General features: G+C 31.8%; 1 non-coding gene across 1 annotated transcript; it reads left to right on the forward strand.

Moving 5' to 3' along the window:
* Window positions 1–4931: 4931 nt before the first annotated feature.
* On the forward strand, window positions 4932–5011 carry TRNAL-UAG (transfer RNA leucine (anticodon UAG)). The gene has a single exon. It is a non-coding gene; the product is annotated as a tRNA-Leu (tRNA).
* Window positions 5012–8536: the final 3525 nt, after the last annotated feature.

An 8536-nucleotide genomic window follows, 5' to 3' on the forward strand; every position in this document is an offset into this window, starting at 1 on the left:
AGAAACATTTCTTCTATCTAAAATATTAGAAAGAATGTACCCTTCTATCCAAATCCAATTTGCATCGATAAAATAAATCCAAATTCCAGTAGTAGATGAATAATTGCAAATTTGTGTGTGTACGAGATTAGAATAACTTCAAAATAACTGACATAATTTTGTATTTTTCCTGATCAGAAAAATACATGAAAAAGAAAGGAGGTAGAAAAATTTTTGGATTTATGGTTAAAGAAGAAAAAGAAGAAAACAGGGGTTCTGTTGAATTTCAAGTATTCAGTTTCACCAATAAGATACGGAGACTTGCTTCACATTTGGAATTACACAAAAAAGATTTTTCATCGGAAAGAGGTCTACGAAGACTTTTGGGAAAACGTCGACGTTTGCTGGCTTATTTGGCAAAGAAAAATAGAGTACGTTATAAGAAATTAATCGGTCAGTTGAATATTCGGGAGCAGTAATTTAATCGTTCAAATTTTTTTCTTGTTTTATTATTTTTTTAGTAGTCTTATAGTAGTCTTAGATTTTTCATTTTGATGAGCCTCGCTTTGAGGAATTCATGGAATAATCCATTTTCATGGAATAATGAATTAAGGAAGAAAGGATATGAGTCTACCGCTTACAAGAAAAGATCTCATGATAGTCAATATGGGCCCTCAACACCCATCAATGCATGGTGTTCTTCGACTGATCGTTACTCTCGATGGTGAGGATGTTATTGATTGTGAACCCATATTAGGGTATTTACACAGAGGAATGGAAAAAATCGCGGAAAACCGAACTATTATACAATACTTACCTTATGTAACAAGGATATAGAGAGATTGTAGAAAGGGGATAGGATAGTTATTTTTGCAAGAGACTTGTTGTAAATTCCTTAACTTAAGAAAGAAAAAAGAATAAAAACACAGATACATAACATAAAAAAAAGAATAAATAAGACGAGATTCGACCTCCCCCTACAATATTTAATTTCCTCTCCTATACAAAAACTAGCAAGACCCACTCCATTGGTAATTCCATCAATAACACCCTTATCAAAAAACTCCGTGAGTTCGGTTAACCCTCTTATACCGAGGGTAAAGACCCTAGTATAGAAAATATCTATATAACCACGATTATATGACCAACTGTATATATTTTTTTTTACTTGATCTAAAAATTCTTTTTTAGGATTTCCTTTGTAAAAAGAGTTTATTAAATCCAAATTCTGAAAAAAAGAATAAGCGGATCCATAGAAGATATATGCTATGAATAAACCAAAGATAGCTAGACTTACAGAAGAAATTGCATTAGTAATAAATTCATATGAATTTACAAAAGAATTAGAACTTTCCTGGGTAAAGTTTATTGAGGGAGTTAACCACTTTGATAATATGGTTAACTCTGCTATTCCATTACCAATTCCTCCATTATCAAAAGAGATTCCTATGAATCCAATGAACAAAGTGAAAAGTAGTAATATAAGAAGAGGAAATAACATAGTATTTCCCGTTTCATGCGGATAGGCAAAAGTTTTTTTAGCCCCAAAAGACGTAGTAAAGGATCCTATCCTATTTCTTGTATTACCTTGAATTTTTGGTATATTTTGTGAAAAAAAAGAAACTCCACTCTTCGTTGTTGATAAAACGAAATCCCTATTCACTCCTTTGGGTATCCTTTTTCCCCATAAGGATATTGAATACAAGGAACTCTCTTTAGTGCTACTGTAATTTTGAAAATGAACACGCAAATACCCATCAAATGTAAGTAAATATATCCGAAACATATAAAAGGCAGTTAATCCTGCAGTAAAGGAGGCTATTATTCCAAAAAAGGGCGAATACAACCAACTATTACTAAGGATTTCATCTTTGGACCAGAAGCAAGCAAGAGGTGGAATACCACAAAGAGAAAGTGTACCCCATAAAAAAGTAGTTCTTGTGATTGGAATGTATTTTCTTAAACCGCCCATAAGAACCATATTTTGACTTTTATCTGGTGAATATCCAACAAGAGGTTCCATTGAATGAATAACGGATCCGGATCCCAAGAACAATAAAGCTTTTGAATAAGCATGAGTGATCAAATGGAATAAAGCAGCTTGATAAGAACCTATACCTAGAGCTAACATCATATAACCCAATTGAGACATTGTAGAATAGGCTAAGCTTCTTTTAATATCTCTCTGAGCAAGAGCTAAAGTAGCTCCTAAGAATAGTGTTATTGTACCTACTAAAGAAATAAAACTCATTATCAAAGGTAAAGATATGAAAAGAGGAAGAAGTCGAGCTAGAAGAAAAATTCCCGCAGCAACCATAGTTGCTGCGTGTATAAGAGCCGAAATAGGAGTGGGCCCTTCCATAGCATCGGGTAACCATACGTGAAGAGGGAATTGTGCGGATTTCGCAACTGCACCAAGGAATAATAAAAAAGCACACAAAGTAGTAAGTAAAGAGTTAATTCCATTATTAGGAATCCAGTTATTAGCTATTTTGAACAAATCCCTAAACTCTAAACTACCTGTTATCCAAAAAAAACCTAAAATTCCTAATAATAGACCAAAATCCCCTACACGATTAGTTACAAAAGCTTTTTGACAAGCACTCGCTGCGATTGGTCGTGTAAACCAAAAGCCTATCAATAAATAAGAACACATTCCCACGAGTTCCAAAAAAAATAAATTTGTATCAAATTGGAGCTAGTAACCAATCCCAACATGGAAGTATTGAAAAAACTTATATAAACAAAAAATCTCAAATATCCTTCATCGTGAGACATATAACCATCACTATAAATAAGAACCAGGATTCCTACAGTAGTAATTAGTATTAACATAATAGAAGTAAGTGGGTCAATCAAGTATCCAAATTCTAAAGAAAAATCATTATTGACGGTCCAAGACCATAGATATTGATAGATCGAACTTCCATTTATTTGTTGAATAGACAGTTGAACTGAGAATACCATAGCTATACTTAAGAGTAAAACACTAGGAAAAGCCCATATGCGACGAAGATTTTTTGTTGCTGTCGGAATAAGAATAAGGCCAAATCCCATTGACATAATAACTGGAAGTGGGAGAAGAGGGATTACCCATGCATATTGATATGTATGTTCCATAAGAAAAGAAATTGCAATTTTTACTTCAATTTTTACTTCAATTTTTCTATAAAATTGTTTCCGATTCACCAAACCAATTCTTATCTCTTTCTGAAAGAATAAATAAAAAGAATAAGAAAAAATACTGAAATTCTTAATTTTTCCAAAATTTATCTCATTGAAATAATTAAAAATTAAGAATGGGTTTAGTTGGTTAAATTAAAAAAGTTAATAAAATAACTAGGTAACGAAGTTATTTTATTAACTAAATAAAGATATTTATAAAAATAAAAAAAAAAAAGTGGAATCATTTTACTTTCTATTCATAATTCATTTTTATATTTCTTTAAAACAAAGATGAAACAGCTCTCTTGTTCCATAATTAACTGATTGAGTGAATTCCAATGAAAACCTATGTTTATAAGAAATTATCGAATAGTCCTTACTTCATATAGAACTAAAATTCTAATGACTATAAATTACCTAAGTTTTAGAATGTCTTGTTTAAGAGACTCAGTATTTTTTGTTTTGATTGGAATTCCTTTCCTTTATGGAATACCATTCTGAACTTAATTAACTATTTTCATTTTCCCTTCTTTTTATCCCCCCGTCTTATCTTATATGGGGGATAGGCTTCCATACCATATATCTATATATGGAGTATACTTGATATATAAATAGATATAAATAGATTTAAATGAGAAACCCTTCTATATATTCTATATTATTAAAAAAAAAGTATAAAATATATAAAGAAAAAATGTTAAAAAATTCTTGTTGTCTTATCCGCATTAGACAAAATGAAGTAAAAAATAATTCAAAATTTAAGTATCTTTCAGTATCTAAGTATAAATACTAATAAAAAGAAGAAAGAAGGATTGATTTGCAGCAATAGATGTCTTTCACATACAACTAGAAAAAAGTAATTTCCTTTTTGAATGGCAGTTCCAAAAAAACGTACTTCAATGTCAAAAAAGCGTATTCGTAAAAATATTTGGAAGAAAAAGACTTATTTTTCCATAGTACAATCTTATTCTTTAGTAAAATCAAGATCATTTTCGAGCGGTAATGAGCATCCAAAACCAAAGGGTTTTTCTGGGCAACAAACAAATAATAAGATTTTGGAATAATATGAATTGACTTATCAAAAAAGAATTCCAATTATTTAATAATTTGGATTCTTCTTTGAATGTACTTTTATGTGTCGAATTACTCGGTACAATATTCTTAGAACAAAAAACCCCTCTTATCTTATATATACAAGAAAAAAAAAGTTTTGTTTGGTATACTGTGTGCTAAGTATTCTTTTCCTATCAATGAACTTTTCATAATTTTCCTAATAGAATCCTCATATTCTATTAGGAAAATTATGAAAAGTGGAGTATTCTTACAATAGGACTTACAACTTCCACCTATCTTCTCCAAAATCATAAGGTTAGTAAATCTTATTAATAAGAGCATAAAGACTTTCATTCTAGAAATTTTTAAAAAATCCAAAAAGCCTTTTCTATTTATCCATTTTATTTTAATTTCATCATTAAATAGAAACCCTTTTGGATTTTTTTCATTGTATTGAAAGAATTTTCAAAATGTAAAGGGGAAATTAATTAGAAAAAATTAGTTCTATAATTGCAAGTTAGAAAAAAGAAGTTCCAACTCTTTCAAGCAGTGTTTGTGTTTCTATTGGGCAAAGCAAGAGTTTATTGTAAAAAAAAAAAATGGAAACGATACTACCAAACGAAGTCTATTTTAATGAAAACTCTAATGTTCCTAAATTTTATGGACTTTCCCAATATCGACGATTCCCAAGATAATAGCTATTATTCTTTTAAGTTACCTATTATTTGAAGTTAGCCGCCATGGTGAAATTGGTAGACACGCTGCTCTTAGGAAGCAGTGCTCAAGCATCTCGGTTCGAATCCGAGTGGCGGCATTCTTGAAAAAGAATACAATAGATTAGAAATCAATTCGAAATTTACAATTTTGTAATGGGACCTTCCCCTTATGCTATTTGCAACTTTAGAACATATACTAACTCATATCTCTTTCTCAACGATTTCAATTGTGATTACGATTCATTTTATAACCTTATTAGTTCGTGAACTTGGAGGATTACGCGATTCGTCAGAAAAAGGAATGATAGTTACTTTTTTCTCTATAACAGGATTCTTAGTTTCTCGTTGGGCTTCCTCGGGACATTTTCCATTAAGTAATTTATATGAGTCATTGATCTTCCTTTCATGGGCCCTGTATATTCTTCATACCATTCCTAAAATACAGAACTCTAAAAATGATTTAAGCACAATAACTACGCCAAGTACTATTTTAACGCAAGGCTTTGCCACATCGGGTCTTTTAACTGAAATGCATCAATCCACGATACTAGTACCTGCTCTACAATCTCAGTGGTTAATGATGCATGTCAGTATGATGTTATTAAGCTATGCAACTCTTTTGTGCGGATCCTTATTATCTGCCGCTATTCTAATCATTAGATTTCGAAATAATTTCCATTTCTTTTCTAAAAAGAAAAAAAATGTTTTAAATAAAACATTTTTCTTTAGTGATATTAAATATTTTTATGCAAAAAGAAGTGCTTTAAAAAGAACCTCTGTCCCTTCATTTCCAAATTATTACAAATATCAATTAACGGAGCGTTTGGATTCTTGGAGTTATCGTGTCATTAGCCTAGGATTTACCCTTTTAACCGTAGGTATTCTTTGTGGAGCAGTATGGGCTAATGAGGCCTGGGGATCCTATTGGAATTGGGATCCTAAGGAAACTTGGGCATTTATTACTTGGACCATATTCGCAATTTATTTACATAGTAGAACAAATCCAAATTGGAAGGGTACGAATTCTGCACTTATAGCTTTGATAGGATTTCTTATAATTTGGATTTGTTATTTTGGTATAAATCTATTAGGAATAGGCTTACATAGTTATGGTTCGTTTACATTAACACCTAAATGATTACATAAAATAAAACCTTCATGAAATGAAGGTTTTTACTTTTATGTTTTATTTGAGAACCCCTTGAACGCCTTATCAAAGGGTTCTCAAAAATTCGAGATAGATCTAATTATACTTTTTTACTTATTTCTGCATTATATACTTTTTTACTTATTTCTGCATTAATAGAGCAGACGAGTAAAAAAAAGCAAACCTATTTAGGATAATAATTGGATAAGAGAGCCTCTACCCTGTCAACGGATAGGGAGAGAACAAAATCTGGATAAATACCAATTCCTATTACTGGTAAAAAGATACAGATTAAAATAAAGAGTTCTCGTGGTCCAGAATCCACAAAATTTGCGTTTGGAACATTAAATAGCTTGTATCCATAGAACATCTGGCGTAACATAGATAATAAATAAATAGGAGTTAATATCATTCCAATTGCCATTACAAAAGTAATTAGTGTTTTTGGCATTAACAGAAATTTTGGACTAGTAATTAGTCCAAAAAATACTACTAATTCTGCGACAAAACCACTCATTCCTGGTAAGGCAAGAGAAGCCATTGAAAAGCTACTAAACATGGTAAAAATTTTAGGCATTGGGATAGATATTCCCCCCAGTTCTTCGAGATAAACAAGACGCATTCTATCAGAAGCGGTTCCTGCCAAGAAAAAAAGTGTAGCACCAATAAATCCATGGGATAATATTTGTAAAATAGCTCCATTGAGTCCAATGTTGGTTATGGAACCAATTCCTATAATTATGAAACCCATGTGAGATACAGAGGAATAAGCTATTCTTTTTTTGAAATTTCGTTGACCAAGAGAAGTTGAAGCTGCATAGATTATTTGGATCGCTCCTATTATTACTAACCAGGGCGAAAATAGATAATGAGCATGAGGTAACAATTCCATGTTGATCCGAATCAATCCATATGCTCCCATCTTTAATAATATTCCCGCTAAAAGCATACATGTACTATAATGTGCTTCCCCATGGGTATCTGGTAACCACGTATGTAGGGGTATAATCGGCAATTTGACAGCATAAGCAATAAGGAAGCAATAAGGAAGCCAAAATATAAAAGTATTTCCAAGGTTGCAGGGTATGATTGATTAATTAATCTTTCCAAATCTAATCCTGGTTCGTTGGAACCATATAAGCCCATACCCAGAACTCCGATTAAGAAAAAAATGGAACCGCCTGCAGTATACAAAATAAACTTTGTAGCTGAATATAGACGCCTCTTCCCCCCCCACATGGATAAAAGTAAGTAAACAGGAATTAATTCTAACTCCCACATGATAAAAAAAAGTAAAAGGTCTCGCGAAGAAAATAATCCTATTTGACCACTATACATTGCGAGCATCAGGAAATAGAATAATCGCGAATTCCGTGTAATTGGCCAAGCTGCTAAAGTAGCTAAAGTAGTGATAAATCCTGTCAATAAAATAGATCCTAATGAAAGTCCATCGATTCCCAATCTCCAGTGGAAATCGAAGACATCTATCCATTTATAATCCTCCTTTAATTGGATTAAGGGATCCTCCAGTTGGAAATGATAACAGAACGCATAAGTCATTAGAAGGAATTCTAATAAACAAATAGATATAGTATACCACCTAACGACTTTGTTTCCCTTATGAGGTAAAAAGAAAATTAATGAACCTGCAAATATCGGCAAAACAACAAGTATTGTTAACCAAGGAAAATAACTCATGATAAAGTGATAAAGACAAGATACGTTTTGACCAGAAAAGCCCGTGCTCGATTATTTCGAGCACAGGCTTCTTCGGTAAAGAGGAATCAGACGATTCGAGTGAAGTTTTTTGTAACGTATCAATAAGATAGAGCCATGCTACGTGTTGTTTCAGGCCCTAAATAAACGCGGACACTTAAAAAATCTGTCGGGCAGGCAGATTCACATCTCTTACAACCCACACAATCTTCGGTTCTCGGCGCGGAAGCAATTTGCTTGGCTTTACATCCATCCCAGGGTATCATTTCTAATACATCTGTTGGACAAGCTCGTACACATTGAGTGCATCCTATACATGTATCGTAAATTTTTACGGAATGTGACATTGGATCTATAAATTTTTCTTTTCAACATAAAATTTTTCGATCTGGTAAAAATGAAATTAGTACTATAATGAGTCATATGTATTGTAGACACCAGACGAAGCAATGGTTTATCCAAACTTCAAAAAAAAAAATCTATTTTTTAATCTGTTTGTGAGAAAGCGTGAAGAGAGCCAAGAGACTTTAATTTTGGATTTCAACAATAAATAAGAAATAAGAAAGAATTTTACGAATTGTACAGACGAATTCGAATTAGCCAATAAATTGGCTATCGTCTTTTCAATATAAATTATTGCAATATTCAAATTGCAATATCAATGAATTACAAATACAAAAATTCATTTAAGTGAAAAAGAATACTATGCAATAATCTACTAAAAAAAATGGATATTCTCAAATAATACTAAGAAAATAGT

Source organism: Triticum urartu, unplaced genomic scaffold, assembly GCF_056163025.1.
Source record: "Triticum urartu cultivar PI428250 unplaced genomic scaffold, HENAU_Tu73 scaffold2, whole genome shotgun sequence".
In the NCBI taxonomy this organism is placed as follows: domain Eukaryota; kingdom Viridiplantae; phylum Streptophyta; class Magnoliopsida; order Poales; family Poaceae; genus Triticum; species Triticum urartu.